This window comes from Panthera leo, chromosome A1, assembly GCF_018350215.1.
Source record: "Panthera leo isolate Ple1 chromosome A1, P.leo_Ple1_pat1.1, whole genome shotgun sequence".
Taxonomy (NCBI): Eukaryota; Metazoa; Chordata; class Mammalia; order Carnivora; family Felidae; genus Panthera; species Panthera leo.
This window is the reverse complement of record NC_056679.1, coordinates 118,314,712-118,337,801: the sequence shown is the minus strand read 5'-3', so window position 1 is coordinate 118,337,801 and position 23,090 is coordinate 118,314,712. Positions and strand designations below refer to the sequence as shown.

Genomic DNA, 23,090 nt, shown 5'->3' with positions numbered 1-23,090 from the left:
ACTGGGGACGTTTACTTAGATCTGAAATCCTTGAAAAAGAAAGGCTGAGGGACGACGTAGGGGAAATTAACTGCTCTTTCTGGGTCATCCTAAGTTTAAGATAATTATTGGACATGCGAGTGGAGATACTGCACAGGAAGTGAGATATAAGATCTGGCTACACTGTCTTTCTTGCCTTACTCCCTGCCCCCAAGAACCCATTATAGATGAGCCACCCCTAACTCCAAGGGTTCTCATTCCGCTTCTCACCTCATTTTCCTAACTCTGTTCCTTGCCCATGCTGTATGCTGTATCCTCTGTCCTGTGTGCCTTCAATCTTGGCCTTTTGAGACCCTAGTCCCACATACATACTGTCCCAAGTAACTACTGCTCCCTGATATCGCTGTCATCAGTAATCTGTGCCTCCTGGGAACTCCCATAAAACCTGATGCCTTATTTGTGACATCTGTCACATTTCTCCCCCCATGAGTTACTTGTGTGTGTTTACCTCCCCTGCTGGGCGGTAAATTCCTGGGAGGCAAGGCTTGCCTCCTATTCTTTACCATATCCTCCATGTATCCAGAAATGTGCTCAGCACACAGAAGGCTACCCATTAAATGTGTCGAATAAAAGAATGATAAAGACATGTCCTGAGAGGATCACCCGAGGTTAATCTAGTCATCAGTGATCAAAGGTGACAGTTTTCTTAACCCTGGAGGAACTGATGATTGTGGAGTCTCTGCATCATTGGTTATAGAACCACCTAGTACAGTGTTAAAAGTCTTGACACATTATGCCATCATTTATCTCTAAATAGTAATGCATGCTTTAGGCCAAGAGTAGATCCTTTAAAAAAAAATCTGAATCTAATTTATGAACTCACTGAAGAGGCCTATTATTGGAAAAGCTGGTGGTATGTTCTTTTCCAAGAAAAAAACAAAAAAAAAACAAAAAAAAACTACCTTCATAATTATCACCAATGCTGACCAAAGCCTAAGTTGGTAAAACCGGCCTGTAGTCCACTTTGCTTTTCGTGGGTACGTGTCTATTATCCTAGGGCACTGGAAACTGGTGTTGAGCCCGGATTAGTTTACAACCTCTTGCCCAATCTGTCCATGAGGCTCCATTATATTCAGATTGATTTATTATAGTGCATTCTGCCTCACGGCATGCCAGGTCATGGATTCTGAACTGGGGAAGAGACAATGACGGCTCAGATATTGGGTAGTGGGCTCTCAGTATACAACCTGACAGACACCAAGAAAGTGAGGGAAAAACAAGACAGTAATGGAGTGTAGTGACCATGAAAGGGAGGCTGCGGTGTGGCCTGAGCTCAGAGGGTGCCCGAGGTAAGGGACCACTCCTGGAAGAAGCGCATGGAGGCTGAGTGAGATTAACAGAGAAAAAACCAGAAAGGATGGAGAAGTAATGGAGGCTGGTGGAGGGAAAGGGTAAAAGAACATTATTGGTACTGGCAGTGATCATCTACTGAGTGCGGATTATATGCCAGGCATTGTGATAAAAAACTTTATACAGATGGTCTGATTTACTTTTCCCATGACCCATAGTAGGTACTATGATCTAACCCATTTTACAGGTGAGGAACCTGAGGATCAGAGAGGTTAAATAACCTACTCAGGGTCACGGAGCTAGAGTAGATGAGCTGGGATTCGGACCCAGGTCTGGTGAATGCTGAAGCCTATGTTGGTAACCACCGCTTTATATCACCTGCTGATACGGATTCGGGGGCATTTCCTCCCACCAAGCCTGCTGTAGGCTGAGAAACACAGTGTCTCCCAACACCCCAAAGAGCAAAGTACTGAGTGGTGAGCTAAGTTGGAGGTGTAGTTCAAAAGCCCTGCTATGACTGAGCGGTCTGCCAGGGCTGAGGGTGCTGAGGGCAGAGATGCTCTCATCCATCATCAGGGAATACTCACTCCATTGTGTCGGGCCCCACCTAAATGTTTTCTTATTGTCTGCTCTTCACCATGAGTAATGCCACTTTCCGTTTTAAGCTGGGAGCTTCAGGAGATGACCACGTTATAAGCCAGAGTTTAAAGCTAAGCACTGCCTGGGGGATTACTCACCCACTTTAAGACGCGGCCAACTTCGCACCCTCCCACTCAAGATGCTGCTGGAATATGCTCTTCCTTGCCAAAGCCTAAAGGAAATCTGGCTTCCCCTAGAATGAGACTGGGAATGGTGCCAGGTTATCAGAAAGCTGGCAAGTTAACTGATTCTTCAAGTGGAACTACTGTAGTTATTCTGGTCCCCACCTAGGTGGTATGGTTTTGGTGCTTGCTCATTCATGTGGCATTTGCTGAGGTCCTACTACGGACTAGGTACTCTGTTCCATGATAGAGATACTGCAGGGATCTAGATAGCTTTAGTCCTCGTCCTCAGGGAGCTAACAATCTGGGGAAGATGGGCAGACACTTATAATAATATGTCATAACCAGTAGGGTGTAAGAAATGCCATAGCATGAGAAGCTCAGAGAGTTTGGGGCACTAACAGCTGAAGGATTTATGCCAAAGTAGGAGCTGGCTAGGCTTCTTAATTGTAAGCAACCAAAATCGATTTTGACTGTGAATAAACAGGAAGAGAACTCAGAGAACGTGGAGTTGCCCAAAGAATCACTGGGAAGGCATGGTGGTCCAATATCACAGGAAGGGACAGGCCAGACCAAGACGCTGTGTGTGTGTGTGTGTGTGTGTGTGTGTGTGTGTGGTAATCCCTCAAATTGAGCATGTGGCTGTAGATACTGGGCAGTCAAAGGCATGACAAATGTCCAGGACAGCAGGTAGAAGCAGGGAAGGAGGAGAAGCCTGTCTCAGAATGATCTAAGATAGTCTGAGTCAGAGACACCAAAAGGAACAGTTTAAAGAGAGTGCTGGCTTATTGAGGGAAGCAGGCGATGGGGCCAGGCAGCCAGGCTCCCAGGGGCTTCCTTAGTGAGTGAAGTTTGCTGCTCAACCAGACGGTGAAGCTTCTGTGGGGAAACAAGCCCTGTGCCAGCAGGTAAGGAAGAACTACATTTTAAGCCTTCCCCTTTTCTGAGGGTTCCTGGGGCCATTCTGGAAGGCCCTGGTTCTCAAAGGATGCCTTGAAATTATAAAAACCAGCTAAATCAGAAAAATGTTCTCCATATAATAGTTGGACAAGATGCCTGGGACAAGCCAAGGAGATAATGGTAATAGCCAACATTTACTGTTTGTGCTAACATGAGCTCACTTGCATTAATTCATTTAATCCTCAAAATAAGCCTATTCGTTTACAGACAGACAGAGGCACAAAGATGATACGTGACTTGGCCAAGGTCCCATGGTTAGCAGACTGTGGAGCTGGGGTGCAAAAGTAGATCTGCTTTCCTGTAACTAGAGTCTCCTAACAGGGGCCACAAAGACAGAAAGGTCAGATGTAGAAAAATGGTCCTGTTTCTAGAAGGAGAAATTCTTTTTTTTCTATGCTCAATATGTCATAAGGTATTGTAAGCCTAGTCCCTTAGCTACACCTGTCCCCTGGGTGCCATTTTGAATCTTAGGTTTAGCAATTGCTCCCTACTGAGAAATTTTCAAATTTTATCTCAAGGGAAAAAGGTCTATTTTCCAAAAGGTGCATCGAGTGAGGAACTTGCAGCAATAACTCAAGGTATGGACCCCTAGACTACAGCAAGAGGTATACGTAGCATTTTTAGTGGATTTCCAAAATAGAAATTTCTCCAATTATACAAATAATACATGCTACTTATAGAAAGTTAGGGAAATGTGGAAAATATAAGGAAGAAAAAAAATCATCTGTAACCTTACCAGTCAATGATGGCTGTTGTCGCATTTGGGGGTGTGTGCACATATTTGTGTTGTGTTGTGTTGTGTTGTGGTGTGTGTGTGTGTGTTTGTGTAATTTGTACTCTCACTTTCCAATGCATATATATGTAGTACTATCTTTTAAAATCATTCTTCATCGCTGAAATAACTGTTATTGTCTTGATTTCATCCTTTTTCTCAAGGAAGAATTGTATCACAGTATTCAATTTTGCAAATCTACTAAGTGAAAATCAGTTCACAGAGTAGAGCATGGTATGGAATGCAACTAATTTGTTCAAATAAGATAACATGGGGTTTGCTGGAAGGCACTGGATACAGTGTATGTGAAAGTGCCTGTTTATTTTTTTTTTTAAGTTTATTTATTTTGAGAGAGAGAGAACATGAGCAGGGAAGGGACAGAGAGAGGGTGAGAGAGAGAATCCCAAGCAAGCTCTGCACTGTCAGCTTTGAGCCCGATGCAGGGCTCAAACCCACGGACCCGTTTGAGCTTGACCTGAGCTGAAATCAAGAGTTGGACGCTTAACCAACTGGGCCACCCAGGTACCCCAAAGTGCCTGGTTCTTTAAGGACGACTTGGTTTTTTATCATTTACTAATATTTCTAACTGGTAAACATTACCTGAAAGAAGTCTAACATAATGATTAACCTGATCATTTATTATATAACCACTTAATTTATTAGCAGAGATTTATTTCACCATCTACCATATGGGTAACATTCAAAAATGAATGTTACGTAGCTAGAAATTAGAAGGTCCATTTCTAGGACTGAGCTCCATGTAGAATCCTGGTTCTGATTCCACTTTCTCTAGCCTGGGGGGCCTCAACTCCTTCCACATCCACCAAAGGCAGTTCAGAACCCCACAGTCCAACATACACAGAAAGTTCGCTTTCTCAGGCAGGAAAGCAGCTTGGCCTTTCCAGTCCTCTCTGAGCATCTCCTCTGGGAGCCCATACGCTCGAGCCAGCACACAGCCAGGTCTACCAGGTCGCTGCTCTTGTCAACTCTTGGCACCTGGTGCCATCCACCTCTTGTCCTTTTCCCAACTCATCAAGACAAAGTCCTACCAGGTCAGGAGCCCTGTGTGTTTCCTCTATGCAGCCCAGACATCTGTTTTGAGTTGAGAGTCAGTGGCCGGTCAAGCGCTTGCGCGATGCAGCTGGATTTGCTGATGTAAACAAAGTAGCTTGCATGTGAGTTTCCTGACCCTGAAAACGTCCCACAGGACCATCCCCTCCGGCCTCCATCAGGATTTTAACCTTAGTCCGAGGGGACAAGGAAAATGAATTTGGGTTTAGTTAATAAGCTACAGCCAAGCGAGAAGCAAAGCACTCGTGTCCTCTGTTTCCTTCCCTGTCTCCATGTAACCCTTTCCTTTCTAGGCCATTCTTCACCCTCAACTCAGGCGCTATCATTGCCAAGCAACCCAAGGAGCCAAGGGTTAGCGACTCCTCTGCTAACAGTGGGCACTTTCCTTCACTCCTCCCGGCACACAGCAACTTTCTATCCTTGCATGTCTGCTTTGGGATTCCATGCTTCATTAGACTACTTCCAAAAGCAAACAGTTAACACATAAATTTATGTCTTAAAGGCTAATAAACTCTGGCCCCACCATCTATTCTACGTTTTAGCTCCATGAAATTCATGCAGTCCTCTTTCCGTATTCCATTTGCAAACAAAAACGAAAACCAAAATAATAATTCAGATGGGAAGACCTCCTAACTCTGGGAGCTACTTAATTTCTTAATTTCTCAAGAGCTCAGTGCTTTCATCTACTAAAATGAGAATAACAGTATTTGTGTCGAAGTGCTGCTATATGAAATCATGGATAAAATCTAGGAAGCACTTGATAAGACAGCACATACAAATTAGGCTTTATAGTTATATATTTCCTATTTTTTTAAATTTCCTAACATGCTATATTTTGATCATACTTGCTTTTACAATTCCCTTCTGTGGCATTTGGTACTGATTTTATATTTCCAATACCAAACTTCCATTTGATATAAATTCCAGTTTGAACACTAATTCAACTTTAAAAATACGAATTAAGTGATAATTAAAGATACATTCTAGCTGCATATATCTAGGACAAAACATTCTGATCAGGACAAAACATTCTGTATATATGCAAAATAAACTCAAAGGAAGAAATGACCAAGGAAACAACAAACCCCAACCAACACTTAAATCAACCAACAAACCCAGGCAGCAGCAATCTTCGGGCACACACGGACATCTGTGGCACAGGGCTGGAGGGAGCGTAGAAAATGATTTTCAATGGTTTTTAATCACCAACAAGAACAAAATAGCCAAAATAGCCATTGAGTCCTCTCTGCCCTGCTTCTTTCTGTGCCCCCCACAACTTTCTTTTCTTATCCTGCCCCCTCCACTGGAAAGCCTCAAGGCATTCAATGTTCTCCACTAGAACCATCCAAGTGTGGGTCTCCCTCAAAAGTTCTATACTCCAGGGGCACCTGGATGGCTCATTTGGTTGAGTGTCCGATTTTGAATTTTTTTTTTTTTTTTTCAACGTTTTTTTATTTATTTTTGGGACAGAAAGAGACAGAGCATGAACGGGGGAGGGGCAGAGAGAGAGGGAGACACAGAATCGGAAACAGGCTCTAGGCTCCGAGCCATCAGCCCAGAGCCTGACGCGGGGCTCGAACTCACAGACCGCTCACAGACCGCGAGATCGTGACCTGGCTGAAGTCGGACGCTTAACCGACTGCGCCACCCAGGCGCCCCTAGTGTCCGATTTTGGCTCAGGTCATAATCTCACAGTTCATGGGTTCGAGTCCCATGTCAGGCTCTCTGCTGTCAGCACAGAGCTTGCTTCAGATCCTCTGTCCCCCTCTCTCTGCCCCACTTGCGCGCACTCTGTCTCAAAAATAAACATTAGGGGGAAAAAAAGTTTTATGCTCCAAATTACCATTCCTGTGACCCAAATCAAGACTTTTTAAAAATAGGTATGTTTTCAAAGTATTAGCCAGAAATCTTAGGTATTTGATTTAATAAATGTCAGCAGATATTCACTGAGCATCCATAAGTGCGAGGCAAGCATGTGTCCATGGGGGAAGGGAATGCATAAGATCTGATGCCTGTCCTCGTGAAGCTGAAAAGGCCTTAGGGAGGCCAACAACAGATGCAAATAGCTGTAAGTGCTGGGTAGAACATAGCGACCACCACAACCAGCTTGGGATGATCAGGGTAGGTTCAGGATGGAGGCAGCACTGGCCCTCAGAGAAGCATCTGTCCTTTGAAAAGATTATATTAAGTCCTGCGCACCCTCCTCTCCCCCCATCGGTGAATTGTTTTTGAGTCCTTTGCCTCTTCTGGGCTAACACCTGGAAGAAAGTTTAGCATCTTGACTTTTCTTCCCTGAAATGTGCCAGCTCCTTGCTCACTGGGATCACTCAGTCTCCTCCCTCTGGTCAAATGGACGCGGATGCATGTGGCCCTGCACACATCCCTGACCCCACCCGCTGAACTCCTGCTCATCTTCAAAGGTCACAGCTCAAGGTCACCTCCTCAGAGACACCCGGACCACTCTCCCCCTACCAGTGCACTTCCCCCTTCTGTGGATATTTGATTTCAACAGAGGAAAACAGGAATTGGCACTGCTTCAGATTTTCTTAGTCAGCTGGACACTTTTTAAAACTGCAGTATCTCCCCCTACAGGAATAAAAAAAGACAACGAAAGCGAGGACTTTCTGTTGCCTCCTTGTCCTTAGTGCCTGATTTATAAATATTTGTTGACTGAATTAATGAATAATAACAGATCAATTTAACTCTTCTCTTCCCTGGTTTTTTCATCTCTCTTGATCTGTTAGTTAGAGTAGGGAGAGATCAGCGGTTTTAGAAAATATGTAGGATTAATGTCGTATGGATGTAACCTATCAAAAATACTCTTACTTGGGGGTGCCTGGCTGGCTCGGTCGCTAGAGTGTACAAATTTTGATCTCAGGGTTATGAGTTCAAGCCTCACATTGGGTGTTCAGATTACTTAAAAATAAGATCTTAAAAAAAAATACCCATACTTGGGTTCAGTATGGCAAGTGGCTAATTAGCATAGTTTCTCAGGCTTTGGTTCATGAGGGGTCTCTAAGCACAGTGCGTGTCTTTTCAGCAAAAGCAATACGCTGCACAGCACAGATCATCATTCCCCTCTCTTCCTCATTTTTTTCGGCAAATATTTATTAAGCACATATTATGTACCAGCACTATGCAAGGCACTACAGATAAAGAGCTGAGCACCAGAGACAAGGGCTCTGCCCTAAGGGGGCAAAGTCGAGAGGGAGAAACAGTTCAGTAAACAGCAACGGGGGAAAAACAAGAGGAGGATAAGGGACACCCCCCACCCCACAGGGCTGGGTCTGGACCTGGGGCTGGTGGTAAAGGAAGGCTTATCTGAGTAATATTCAAAGTGAAGTCTGAAGGAGAAGTAGGAACATATTGGGGGTGGTAGGCAATGTTGGCAAAGAGAGCTCCAGGCCAAGGGAAAAGTGGTTGAAAGGCCCGAGGGTGAGAGAGAGCTGGGCACATATGCAAAATGGAAGTTCACTCTTGTTTGAGGCCACCGGAAGGTCCGATGCCAGGGAATGTGGGCCTTCTTATTCAACACCAAGACCAAGAGAGCATGGAAGTAGTGTGGGTCACTGATTGTGCCTCAGGAAATTACTGGAATTTAAGCTCTATGGGGTAAAGACACTGCCAGCTTTGTTCATCACTTGAGAATGAGGCCAGGAACACAGCAGTTTCTTAATAACCATTTGCTGAGTAAATGAATGAGTGCCCTCGAATGACCTCAGCCATCTTCTATGGTGTCACCAAGCCCCAAGGTGTCATAAGACCAGGAAGCATCTTGAGAGCTGGCTGGTCCACTCCCTCCCCTCCAGGCTGTCTGATCTGCCCTTAAAGCTCTCAGAGATGACAGGATCTTGTATATTTCATAAAGTATAGTAGCATGACTCGGAAATGCAGTTCTTGAGGTCATACACAGGCAAGTGAGAGACAGATGATCTGTCCAGTCATTTGGTGAGTCACAGCAGGATGGACAGGAGCAGGGAGAATAGTCCTTAATGCCCAGACCGGCAGGTCAGGCAGTGAGGGCACTCTGGCTCCCCCGAATTATTTGTCATCTTGTTAAGATGCCATGGTGCCTCACTTCCAAATCGGCTACTGAAGATCAATGAGCCCCACATTCTCAAAGCAGCACCATCTCATGGGGAGAGATACATTTCCTGGTATATCTGGCAGTGAGGAATTTAAAATCCAAGTTTATCTCACCTCTCAGTGCCATGCACTGACTGAATGCTGCTGTCTCTCTCAGAGAAAGCTACTGTGCTTGTGATCTAAGATAACCTGGCTGGGAAGCCATGAAGAATGGACACCACATGTTGGCTTATGCCCACGTCTATCACCCTATCTGAGGTCCCGCTGCCTCTTACTTGGGCTACCTCACCTATTCCCTGCTTCTGCCTCTACTCCCATACTTCTCCACTAAGTAGCCAAGTGGCATTAAAAAAAAAAAAAAAAAAAAAAGCTAATCTGATTATGTCATAGCCCAGCCTGCATCGTGCAGTTTTCCACAGTCCTTGAGATAAAAATCTCCAGGGCTCCGCATGGGCTGACCCTGCCAACTGCTCCAGCCACAGCTGTCTCTCCTCATCCACAACCGACTCTTTTCTCCCCAAGTGAAACATGCTCTTTCTGGACTCAGGACCTTTGCACATGCTCTTCCTGCTACCTTCTTTTCCCTACTCACTAGGAATATAAATTCCACTTCCAGGAAGTCTACCTGTCTCTTAGGCCCCATAGGTCCCTATTATCTAACTCCCATGATACCCTGGACTTCACTGCAACACTCACTTCACTGGGAGTCACTTTTATGGTGGGTTTCCTCGCTAGAATGTGAGCTCGAGGAGGTCCTCATTGCATCTGCCTTGTTTCCCACTATATTCCTCATGTCTGGCACACAGTGGAACTCATCAAGTGAATAAATGAGTGCCCCGATCTGTGAACTGTTGGAGCAACTTTACCCATTAAAATAAGAGGCAGAGAGAAACGGAAACATAACAGAACCTCATTACAGTCCTAAACCAGATAAACTTGCTCACCCTGGAGGCCCGATTTCATCTTATTATGGGCTTGTGTACTGTGATTAAGCCCAAGTTTATTCTTCAAAACTGCTTTCTGGTTTGGTTTGGAGAACTAAGGGCCTTGCCACCACGTGCCCGTGATCAGCCCGTGATCAGACACCCAGGGTTTTGTGACAACCCGAGTCAAGTCGGGGTGCGCTGGTGTGCCTGCCGGAGGCCTGTGCCTCTTGCTGCAGAGACAGGCAGCCCACCTGCCCCAGTGTCACACAGCAGAACAAGGCTACAGGGACCTGGAGCCTTCATTCATTTTGCCTTACCCTCTGTTTTATTTTCTCCCTACCCCCCCCCCCCCCCCCAGCAAGGACAAACAATAATTCAGTAAAGGAAATATGAGTAATGGAAAGAAAGAGGAAAAAATAAACATATCAAAATGGGCAATGTCCCTCAGGCCACTGCTTTTAAAGAAAACAAGGAGAGTAGATTTGGAGATATTTCAGTGACTTTGCTAAAAAGGAGAAAAATAATCAAGCTGGCCTCTCCCTTCTAGGCTGAATTCCTTATCTCTCTCCTAGAAAAAAACTTTTTTCATGTTTATTTATTTTTGAGAGAGGGGGAGAGAGGGAGAGAGAGAGAGAGAGAGAGAGGGAAAACATGTGCCTGAGAGGGGGAGGGGCAGAGAGAGAGGAAGACACAGGAACTGAAGTTTGCTCCTTCCTAATGCAGAGAGCACGATGTGGGGCTCGTACCCATCAACCGTGAGATCATGACCTGAGTCGAAGTCAGACGTTTAACCAACTGAGCCACCCAGGCACCCCCTTATGTCTCTCTTGATGTAGCAAGAAAGGATTTCCCAGACCAGGGGTTCTCACTCTGGTCTGCATCAGATTCTCCTGGGGAGACGTGTTGAGCTTACAGGTGCCAGCCCCAACTCAGGCCCAGTGAGTACAGACCCCTGGAGGAGGGGTACTCCCATGATCCCCACGCAGGGGGGACCCACTCAGGAACAAAGCTCAGGAGGCAAAGGCAGAGTTATGCCCTATGCCTGGTGACATAAGGTATAGCTTAAGTAAAAAACTCACATGTGCTCCTGAGGTCCCCAGAGTCAGGGACTAAAAAGCTTGTTCAAAGTAAAACACCACAAACTATAGTTAGGATCTGCAGAATGACAAAGATTTCTGATTTCACCTTCTGGCAGAAGGCGGGTGGGGCACATATTCTATTCATGGTATTCATTTAAGCTGCTGAGCTGACCCCACAGGCAAGGACTTGAACTAGGTCCAACAGAAAGGTGATGCCGGCGTTCAAACATGATGATGACAGTAACTCACATTCATGGACACCTTAGTACCTGCTAGGTGTTTTACACGCATTATCTCATTAATCCTCCAGACCACCCTATGAGGTATTATTATTATCTCCATTCAAGGGATGAGAAAACTCAAAGCCCAGGGGAGTGGATGACTTACTTGCCTAAAGCCACCCAGCAAATAAGTGCAGACCCACATCAGGGCCCAGGTCTCCCTGACTGCAGTCTCTGGTCTTAAGTGTTACAGTGTAAGTTTCCTTTAAGATGCCCAGCCCTTGTCTTCCCGATGCTTCCAATGAATGGAACCGGCCTAAGAAAATCAGAAGTGTTAGTGCAAAATATACAGCCTTAAGAAACAATGAGCAATCAACCTGTGGACCCCTGGTGAGTCTTCTCCTGTTTTGATTATTAACTGGTCAGAAGCTTTGTTATCTGGATTTCAGGAGTCCTGAAAGGAAAGCAAAGTCCTCTTACCAGGGCAACCATCTCCCTCTGCGGAAGGGTGGAGTGAGCGTGCTTTTGAGAAAGCCAAGCAGCCTTCATGGTGCGTCCCCCACGGCTCACAAAAGAAGAGGCAAGCAGGAAGCTCCACAGCCCAAACCCGGGAGGGAGGCTGGGTCTTCTGTGAAGACCCAAAATATCAAAGACATTAATAATACCGTTCATGGAGAGCTTGTCACACGCTAGATACTGTGCACATTTCACTTCACGTGCTCCTATCGAATTTGATCTTTACAACACTATGAGCAGGTACTGTTCATGCGAGGAAACAGATTCAGAGAGCATTAGCAACTCGCCTGTAGTCACACATCTATACAGGGATGAGTCAGAGAGCATATCCATTGGTCTGAATCACAGCGAGCTCTTAACTAGTATCTTGGCTGTCTCTTCTTTTAAACACGAGGACAGACACCATTTGGCGTGCTTACGTGAGCAAGAGTTCTCAGTTGTCTGCCATTTGTATTTGGCTGTGCCAAGCCTCACCTCCGCCTGGGAAACAAACCAGGTTCTTATTTCAGTAAATGTTTACTGACTGCCTTCAATACACTGTGCTCCGTGCCAGGCCCCACATTTAATAAGTGGGAGACGAGGTCGCCCTTGCAAGAACTTACTGTGAATTTACAAATCTACAGTGGATTAAAGGGACAGACATAAAGCATGTACAGGTGATTTTACCAGAGGTCTGGGAGTTGCTGGATTGAATGGAGTCATCGATGCCTGGGGATTTGTAGAGGAGGTGAGCTTGGGACAGAGGTCAGGACTGGTTTGTTGGAGCTGAGAATAAGGGTGGTGCAGCAAGGGAGTAAAGTGGCCCAAGTGTCAGTCAGAAGACAGCTCCAGTGCTGCCTCGGGGCATTCTGTTACCCCTTAGTCTAGGCCCACTGGACTCTGGCAAGTGCCCAAGCCCACGCTGGAAAAGCAATCCTGGGGCTGAGTCACGTGTCCAGAAACGCCTGCAGTGAAATCCTATGAAGGGTAATGTGCATCCTCAGAGCAACTTTAGGCAAAGGCAGCAAGGCTCCCATTTTATGAGGTGACTTTGAAACCAAAGTCAGCAGGTCTGAAACTTTCAAATCAATTTCTCCTCTGCTTCAAAGATCAGACATCTAAATCAGAAAGGATGTACATGTAAGTCAAGGGGTGAAAACGGAACTTAAACCTGTAGCAGGTAGAAACTTTCTGAATATTTTGAGTAAAAACCTTATCAAAATGCATGTGCTTTCCCCAGTAATTCCACTTCCACAAATCCTCCCCAGGGAAGTAACAGCGACTTTGTTTATAATGGTGACAAACGAGAGAGGATTAGAGTTTTCATGTCTACATAATGGAATCCTATAATCCTATGTAGCCATTACAAATGGAGATGTAGGGGCGCTGGGGTGGCTCAGTTAAGCGTCCGACTTCGGCTCAGGTCACGATCTCACAGTTCGTGGGTTCGAGCCCCGCATCGGGCTCTGTGCTGACAGCTCAGAGCCCGGAGCCTGTTTCAGATTCTGTGTCTCCCTCTCTGCCCCTCCCCCACTTGCACTCTGCCTCTGTCTCAAAAATAAATATTTAAAAATTTAGAAAAAAATGGAGATGTAGATTTACGTTTATTGATGAGGAAAAAAATCCTAATGTATTTAGTACAGCCTGGTTATAAATAAGCAGATTATAAAACAATCTATGTATACAAATTTTACAAAGAGGAATCATGTGATTCTTCAAACCACTCCTGAATCAATTTAATAGAATTGAAATCATATGGAATAAGTTATCTGATCACAATGTAATTCACTTAGATATCAATAACCATAACATATGTAGGAAAACTGCAAATATTTTTTTTTAATTTATTTATTTGGAGAGACAGAGAGAGAGAGAGAGAGAGCAGGAGCACAAGCGGGGCAGGGGCAGACAGAAGGAGAGAGAGAGAATCCCAAGCAGGCTCTGCAGTGTCCGTGCACGGAGCCTGATACAGGACTCGAACTCATGAACTGTGAGATCATGCCCTGAGCTGAAATCAACAGATGCTTAACCCACTGAGCCACCCAGGTGCCCTGGAAAACTGCAAATATTTTCAATTAAACAACACACTTTGAACTAATCCACCAAAAAAAAAAAAAAAAAAAAAATCAAAGGAGAAATTATAGAGCAGTTTAAACTTAACTATATATAGAGCACTGGTATATGGAAATTTGGGAAGGCAACTAAAACAATTATTAGAGGGAAACTTTCACCTTTAACTGCTCATATTAAAAAAAATTTTTGAAGGTCTAAGTAATATTAATGACCCAAGATTCTGCATGAAAAGAAATAAATAAAAGGGCAAGGTAAACTCAAAGTAAGCAGAAATAAGAAAAATTAGAAATAAAGTTAGCAGCAAAATACAAATCAGGCAAACAACGTAGAAACCTAACAAAGCAGAAAGCTGTCTTTTTGTTTCAGAAAATCTCAAATATTCCTATATATAAGCTGCTTTGTAAAAGGTTTATAACTCTGTGAATTGACATGTTCACAGAAGTTCTCTTCACCTGATAGGATCAGGAACAATCTTAAAAAATTTTTATTGATGTTTATCTGTATTATCTTTTTTTGTCTCCCTCTTTTATATTTGAGAGCTTCTGAGGGGACTGACATCCTCTGCTTATTTGCTGAATTGCTAGAACAGTAAAGCAACACACCCTATTAACCCTTTGTTTCCCAAAGTAGGGGCATGTGCCCCTGTTGATACAGAAGTTCTGAGTGATATGAAGATATCTTTCCATAACACTGCAGAGAGAAAGGGAGCCCTCTTTGAAGTTTCCTTCAGTCATTTTGATTGTAGTCAAGGAGACAGCTTTGGTTTCTTGCAATTAGGTTTTCAATTGCTTTTCTCTCTTTGTAAGCAAAAGAGGTGGGTGGGCAGGAGACAGCATCTGAGCAGAAGTCAACCACAGCCGCCCTTGCACAGTATCTTGAGGACTGCCTTCTGTGTATGGGATGCTTCTGCAGTTACACTGGAGGGATAAAGCTTCCTTTAAATAAGGAAATTAAAATTTAAGGAAAACCACATGTCAGTAATTTAAATCAAATTCAAAAATAAGGGATGTGGTAAGGGGATAACGATCAAAATGCTGAGGCTAGCACACCTGTACTGAAGTCCAAGGAAAGTGGTGCTAACCTCTGTGAGGGTGAAAGGCCTCCAGGATATCAGTGTGCACTGGGATATCCCCATAGGTCCCCCAGGCCTCGACTTCAATCTTGTCATTTTAATATAAAAACAACAGCACGGACATAACAAATGAGCAATTTGCTCAGGTAATGACCCAGGCAGTAGGGAGACGATTTCAGAACAGGATTCCAAGTCCAGATAAATCCTGTTGGGAGGATGACTGACGTGGGAGGTTTCTAAGAGCAGATAACATTTCTTTGCAATGTTTTCCCAGAGGAAAGAGGCCCTTCCACAGGAAGAAGGTCAATTCCGGTCTATTTTTATAAAAGCATTTCAAGTGGTTAACGGACTTATTTCCTGTGGTTCCCAGGAATCCTGCAGCAGGTTCCCAGGAGGATGTTGGTGATAGGTAGCAGGGACCTGATGAGTGGCAATCAATAATTATCTCTATATTTGCTTCACTTTTTCCAATAAAAATAATCTAGGGGAAAAACACTTGCTCTAGAAGAGCAAAGTTCATGACAACAAAGAGCAGAATGGGACATGAAAGTCCCTTCGCGTGCGGCAGAGTCCTCAGGTCAAGATTTTGGAAACTGAAGATTGGTTTATTCACTCATTCCCTTTTATTCAACAAATAATCGAGCAACTGCTCTGTGCCAGGCACTGTTGAGGGGCTGTGGAAAAGATGGTGAATAAACATGGCTTCTGCCTTCCAGGAGCTTTCCGTCTACCGGTGGGAGAAGGCATCAGACAGGCCAGCAATGTCTGGGTAGATATATACTTAATTACAAATGGTGGGAAGCATTGGGAAGAAAAGAAGAGGACGTACAAAAGAGAATAATGGAGGCTGGGGGGAACAGAACTTAGATGGGGAGGTCAGGAAAGACCCTTGAGGAGGTGGCTTTGGCTGCCATCTGAAGAGTTAGCAGGAGCCAGCCAGGAGAAAGGGCCAGAAAGCAAACAATCTGCATGAAGGCAGGCAGGTAGAAGAGACCACCCTGGACTCAAGGATCCAAGGGCAGACAGGACTGGAGGACTGGCTAGAGCATAGTGGGCAAAGGGAAGGAGTGGTGGGAGGTCAGGCCAGACCATACAGGGTCTCGCAGGCCACGGGAAGGATTCAGATTTTACTTGGAAATGAAAAGCTATGGAAGGTTGCAAGCAGGGGGTGAGGTAGGTTTTCAAGGATCCTTCTGACTCTATGTATAAAGATGATGGGGGAGGGCATGCTGAGGACAAAAGAGGAGACTATTTCAGAAGTTGCGACTGTGGACTGGATTGGGCGTTGACAGCAGGTACTAAGTACATAACTTTGACAGCCTTTAACTTCAACATAAGAGTTGAGAAAGTTGACCAACACACAAGCCTGGGACTAAGGCGAGGCAAGGGAGGTACTTGCTTTGGGCACAAAGCAAGTTTACTCAGAAACCAAGATAAATAATATTTTAGTGCAATATTTTTTTTAAGTTTGTTTGTTTGTTTGTTTGTTTAAGTCATCCCTACATCCAATACAGGTCTCAAACTCATGACCCCGAGATCAAGAGTCGCATGCTCCTCTAAGCCAGTCACCCATTTAGTGCAGCATTTTTTTTAGAAAATCAAATTTAGGGCAAAACAGTCCTTGATGAACAAGAAATCAAATTTCTTTTAAAAAGACAGGATCCACAACGGTGCTGTGCCAAGCCACAGAAGGAGCCTGGGGCAAAAGGAAAAACCTTGTAATACTGATCCTGGTGGTATTTAAAATTTTGATATTTTGTTCATATCCTCGCTGTTATTCTGGCTAGCTGACCTTCCCCACCTGTAAACCAGGGGGCGACCATGTAATCCTCAGCTCTTAAAATAAATACTATGCAAAGAAAATGGAGGACATAGATCATCACAAGCCCCCTGGTGGTACAGATGCTATTCTTTGTCCTGATTCTGGAGACTCCGAGACAGAAAGTACATAATAGTTGCTCCATCAATACTTCTGATACTGTTAATGGCTAACATTTATCAGGCTCTTAATATGTCAGGTACTTTGCCAGAAGCCGGGAAATACAATGATCTCATTTTATCCTCACACCAATCCTATGAGGCAGGTATAGTATCATCCCTCCCCTACCATGACTGGTATATATTTGATTAGCATTTAGTAAATACAGGAAGAAACAAAGATGTATAGATGGAAGGGAAAATGAGAGAAAAGGAAGGGACAGGCCTTATTCTATTCCTTATGAGTCCTATATGGATCACAGTGATCCCAGCTCCCTGGGCAAACACTATTTTCTGACAAACACAAAACACCACACTTAAACAGACCTGCACAAAAAGGGAACTACACTTAAATATCACCTTTCTCCATAGGGATTATTTTGGATAAGTTAGGTTTTTTAAACCGAACAGCTTTTCTAAGAAAATATTTCTTTCTTTTTTTTTTTTATTAAAAAAAAATTTTTTTTAACGTTTATTTATTTTTGAGACAGAGAGACAGAGCATGAACAGAGGGGGAGCAGAGAGAGAGGGAGACACAGAATCTGAAACAGGCTCCAGGCTCTGAGCTGTCAGCGCAGAGCCCGACGCGGGGCTTGAACTCACGGACCGTGAGATCATGACCTGAGCGGAAGTCGGACGCTTAACCGACCAAGCCACCCAGGCGCCCCTCTTTTTTTTTTTTTAACGTTTATTTATTTTTGAGACAGAGAGACAGAGCATGAACAGAGGGGGAGCAGAGAGAGAGGGAGACACAGAATCTGAAACAGGCTCCAGGCTCTGAGCTGTCAGCGCAGAGCCCGACGCGGGGCTTGAACTCACGGACCGTGAGATCATGACCTGAGCGGAAGTCGGACGCTTAACCGACCAAGCCACCCAGGCGCCCCTCTTTTTTTTTTTTTAACGTTTATTTATTTTTGACAGAGAGACAGAGCATGAGCGGGGGAGGGGCAGAGAGAGAGACACACACAGAATCTGAAGCAGGCTCCAGGCTCTGAGCTGTCAGCACAGAGCCTGACGCAGAGCCCGAACTCACAGACCCTGAGATGGTGACCTGAGCCGAAGTCAGAAGCTCAACCGACTGAGCCACCCAGGCGCCCCAACTAAGAAAATATTTCTTGACTTCATCCATTCCCAAATATTCACTGAGCAAAATTATAACATACCAGGCACAGATCTAGGAACTAACATATGTGAGCAAAACAAACCTGATTACGGGTCCTCATTAGATTCATAGTCCACCGTGTGTGTGTGTGTGTGTGTGTGTGTGTGTGTGTGTGTGTGTGTGTTTGGGAAGGGGGTTGGCATGAGACAGTCAATAACTAGTAAGCAAACACATACATAAAGTCATAAATTATCATAAGTGTTATACAGGACTCATACACAGAGGAGTGCAGGGAGCTACCCTACACAGGGTGGGCCAGACACATTTAGGCACACGGAGGCAGGCAGAAACCCTGCTTCACATAATACTTATGTTGCTGAAAATGCAGTGTTAAGAAGTTTTGCAAATCAAATCAACCAAACTCCCACTATAGAGTGTGAAACTTTACAACCTAATGACTTACTCCTACGGAGGACAGTTTTGGAAAAACAATACCACTGACTTATTTTCTATACAAACATATCGCTGAGAAAGGTACTCTCACCACTGAGGGGTCAAGAATACAATATTGGCGGGCCACATGGGCGGCTCAGTCGGTTAAGCATCTGACATCAGCTCAGGTTATGACCTTGTGGTTTGTGAGTTCAAACCCATGATCGGGCTTGCTGCTGTCAGCACAGAACCTGCTTCAGATCCTCTGTCCCCCTCTTTCTGCCCCTGCCCCCCCTGTCAAAAATAAACATTAAAAAAAAAAAGAACACAATATTGGGGAACGTTGGAAAATGTTCTGCCTCCTGTCTGCCCCACACCCATCTAAATGTCTAGATTTATGGAATTCCAGAGGAGCCCCTTGAACCTGACAACACCAAGGAGGAACCAAGGAATGCAGGACCTTTGAAAGCCAGCAGAAATTACGTACAAAAAGATGGCAGCCTAGAGAAGTAAGGAGAAGTCCGTCTGACATTTCTTCTTACCTCCTGTTGCCTAATCTACTCTCAAAGGCCAATAGTGTAGAAATTCTTCATTTTTCAAACAACCCCACCCAAAAGAGTAGCACTTTGATCTCTAAAGCATGAGAGAGGAGCAGTGGATAGTGCGGGGTATAAATGGCTTGGAAAGGTTACGTAGAAAAAAGAAATAAACAAGAAGAGAAGCCATGAGGAGTTGCAGGGATGAAAGCAAACCATGCTTTGAACTACCTGCCAGAATGAAAGCAGACTCCCGTGAGAGGCCATGTTTGACAGACGAGCACACTGTCGAGCTTCCCGGTACCTACCTATGAGTGGGACGCACAGTGTGCACCTTCCTGGAGATGCTAGATACCGGGCGCAGATTTATCTCTGAGTTTACCTTCTTGGATACGAGATTCCAGCACACTTCCAAGCTCTTTCATCCCTTATCAGACACCAGTCCTTGCCCAGAGCCTTTGCTCATATTCTCTTGCTCCAACTCCTTCCCATAAAACCCACCTGGCTCCTGCCAACAGCTGGGGTGTGTGCAGGCCTGTGTGGAGAATGCCAATGACACGGTCACAGGACCATGAGAGCATTGGGCATGCTGAAACAGGGCAAACTGGGGAGACGGGAGAATGGTCCCTTTTGGACTTTTTGTGTGGGTTCAAAGAGAGTTGGCAAGTGGAAGGAACCTCTAAAAATAGCCAAAGTCCTTAAAAAGAAATAATGCAAAAGAAAACAAGGTTTATACTGTCCTAATGTAGGCTCTGCAAAAACTAAGCCCTGGAAGGCTGGCGCTGGGGTAGCTTATTATTTGCTTCCTGCTCTTTGGCTGAGACACCCACTGGGTCCCTTTGCAAATCCTGGGCCCTGCTCCCCACCCCCTGCCTCCTGCATGGTGCTGGAAGGCTCCACAGGAATGCAGCTCTCTTGGGGCACAGCTGGGGCCTCCGAGGCCCACTTTCAAGATCCAGAATAGACTGTGACATGTGAAACGAGCTCCGTGGGGTTTTACATTCCTCCTTCGTATCCAAGCACCTTCAACACAAAACCTCACGCCGGGATTGCTAATCATTCTTCCAGAAACGCCTGGATATCATCTGTCTGGCAGAAATGTGAGTTTTGTCTTTTTTTACTTTTCAGTGTTTTCAATGAACATGGGGCCCTTGAAATGAGGCTGCCCAACAGAGGCGTGACATAATAAAGTGATGTCTTGGGACTCAGGGTTTTGCTCTTGGCTAAGCCACAGATTTGCTTTGATATGCTGTTCAGCCTCTCTGTGTCACACTTCTCTTGGCTAGAGAAAAAGACAAAGTGTTCACCTATCTCATGTAACAGGAGGAATAAAAAATACAAAATGATTATAAAATACCTCTTATATTATCTACACCATAGGCACCTAGAGATGCCTGCTTACCCACATAAAATGCTTTGTGAAACTCCAAGTACCATAAAAATGCAAATAATCCATGCATTAAAACATAGGCTCCTACTGGGGTGCCTGGGTGGCTCAGTTGGTTGAGTGTCCAACTTCGGCTCAGGTCATGATCTCACAGTTCGTGAGTTCAAGCCCTGCATCAGGCTCTGTGCTGACAGCTCAGAGTCTGGAACCTGCTTCGGATTCTCTTCCCCCCCCCCCCTCAAAAATAAATAAACATTAAAAAAAAATTTTTAACACAGGCTCTAATTAACAACCATAACAACACCTTCTATTTCCTAGGCATTCACTGTATGTGAGACCCTTCCCAGGCCTGCCTTTCTCTATTCCTTTGTCATGGCACCATGAGGAGATCAGTATTTTTTTTAATTTTTTTTAACATTTATTCATTTTTGAGAGAGACAGAGTGTGACTGGGGGAGGGCAGAGAGAGAGGGGGACACAGAATCAGAAGCAGGCTCCAGGCTCTGAGCTGTCAGCACAGAGCCCAATGTGGGGCTCGAACTCACGGACTGTGAGATCATGACCTGAGCTGAAGTCAGACGCCGACTGAACCACCCAGGCGCCCTGAGATCAGTATTCTTAATAGCTTCAGTTTACAGAAGAGGCAGCTGAGTATCAGAAAGATTAAATGACTTGCTCAGTCATGCAAATAGTTAATAACACAGCAGAAACCAAAGCCCAGGTCTATGAGAACTTCCCTTTTCCATGGCCTTTCCAGCCCAGTCTGAAGTAGGACTATCCAATGGGTTCCCAGAGTGGGCTCTGGGCTCACCCCAGTCCTTTAAAAGCAATGGCAAGTGATTCTACTGTGATAAAAGCTAAGAGTGACTTGACTGCCACTGGGCCAATCAGAAAGTGCTGGTGAGGCCATTATAGTGCTTTCAAAGGGGACAGTTCTGTGTCACGGGAGGAACTTGCAAAGACTCCACTCAAGACACAAGTATCTGTCAATGGGGCTACCTGACTTATGCGGGCTAGGGGACTGGAGAATAAACAGAATAGAGAAGCTAAGGATCACTCAACCAAAGACATTTTTTCTGTTTCCCATATTTCTGTGGCAGTTACAATCATGGACGCTGCAGTCAGAAAACCCTACCTTCCGATTGCAGCTCTAACATTGATTTATCTGTATGACCTTAAACGAACTGTTTAAACTCTCCAAGCCTTGGTGTCCTTAGTTGCAAACTGGGGATAAAAAAAGCAATGCCTTGAGTTCAGTTCAGGGCAAGCCTCCCTGTTCATTTAATTAAATCTTGGGACATGATCAGGCTACGGAAGACGATTACATGGAAGATATCACTCTATTCATTGATCTCCCAGCCTACAAAAGAAAGAAAGAGAGAGAGAGAGAGAGAGAGAGAGAAAGAAAGAAAGAAAGAAAGAAAGAAAATGCCTATCTCACAGAACTCTGAGGATTAATTAAAATAATGTATGTGGGGCACCTGGGTGGCTCAGCTGGTTAAGCATCTGACTTCGGCTCAGGTCATGATCTCACAGTTCATGAGTTCAAGCCCCACATTGGGCTCTGTGCTGACAGCTCAGAGTCTGGAGCCTATTTCAGATTCTGTGTCTCCCTCTCCCTGCCCCTCTCCCACTCATGCTGTCTCTCTCTCTCTCTCTCAAAAATAAATAAACATTAAAAAAAATTTTTTTTAATAATGTATGTAAAGCACTTAGGACAGGATCTGGTACATAGTAAATGTTCAAGAAAAAGTCACTATTTTATTATTTATGGGCTTATTTGATTATTTATGGGTATGTTCAGAACAGACTGTTGGGAAACATATGGTAGGGAAAGCCCCCAGCATTTCCAAAGAGATAACAAACACTTACTTCAAAAGACTAAGCTTGGAGAAGCCAAATTTTGTAGCTCAGGAGGGAAGAAAAAAGACCTAGCAAACAAACCATCATCCTGTGAGTTGGAAGGTCTGCTGTCTTTGAGAAAGGAATGTCCTCGTGGGCTGGTTCTGGAGATTGTAACTTGCACAACATTTTCAAAAGATTTTTGGAGGCACATCAGTAAGGGAAGGCTAGAGGAAGGGACCAGGGCTGGCGGAGCCCCTGCAGAATTGCTCTGCATTTGGCTGGAAGCCCAGGCCTTTAAAGCATCAGTCTGTAGGAAGGATACTTCCATTTAAGACACGTGCTGGTCTTCAGGATGGCCGCGAGCCTGCAGGATGCTCTGGGCCAGGGTGTACCATTAAAGTTCGGGCACAACTGGGGCATCAGAGCATGTCGCGATGCCAGGGAGTGCTCTGTGGTTCCTCTTACAGGGTGTTTTGTCTAAGCATTAAAATAATTCCTGACCTCCAACGGAATGATGCTCTATGGGAGTCAGCGTTTTAGGGGCAGAGAAGCCACACTGCAGAGAATTAAAGATCCAGAACCCAGGGAACAAATAATGGATATTGGAGATCATTGGGAAAGTGTGTGTATCTGCTTATATCTTTTGCTCCTCATAAAGGAGTGTGGGGGCTAAGACTGGGATTGAGCTGTTGGGTGATACAGCTGGACTGGCTTTACAGGCTGCACTTCCGGCCAGCTATCCGTGGTCCAAGCATCTATGCCCCTCTTATTGGAAGCTCGGCTTGATTGATCTGGTATGGCCAGACTCTAACCTCCATATGACAGACAATGTGATTTCTACTGCAGGCCGGAATCCCTTATCTGAAAAGCTAGACAAATTTCTGAACCCAGGATTTGGGGGATTTTAGAAAGACAATTGGTTGCATTTATTGTATATTAAGGAAGAACTTCTGTGGGGTCTGGAGCA

General features: G+C 44.8%; 1 protein-coding gene and 1 non-coding gene across 4 annotated transcripts in view; both read left to right on the top strand.

Annotated features, from left to right (window-relative positions):
* Positions 1–23,090, top strand: part of FGF1 (fibroblast growth factor 1) — a 91,825-nt gene that overhangs the window by 38,918 nt on the left and 29,817 nt on the right. The window contains exon 1 of one of the 3 annotated variants that reach the window (XM_042938093.1): positions 19,550–19,992. The exons of 1 other annotated variant lie outside the window; for it this stretch is intronic. The gene's annotated coding sequence lies outside the window, so the exon portion shown is untranslated. Of the gene's footprint in view, positions 1–19,549; positions 19,993–23,090 lie in introns of those variants that run through there. One more of the 3 variants, XM_042938083.1, reaches the window with a different exon arrangement.
* LOC122202971 lies at positions 21,522–21,646 on the top strand. Its single transcript, XR_006194998.1, has one exon. It is a non-coding gene; the product is annotated as a small nucleolar RNA SNORA36 family (small nucleolar RNA).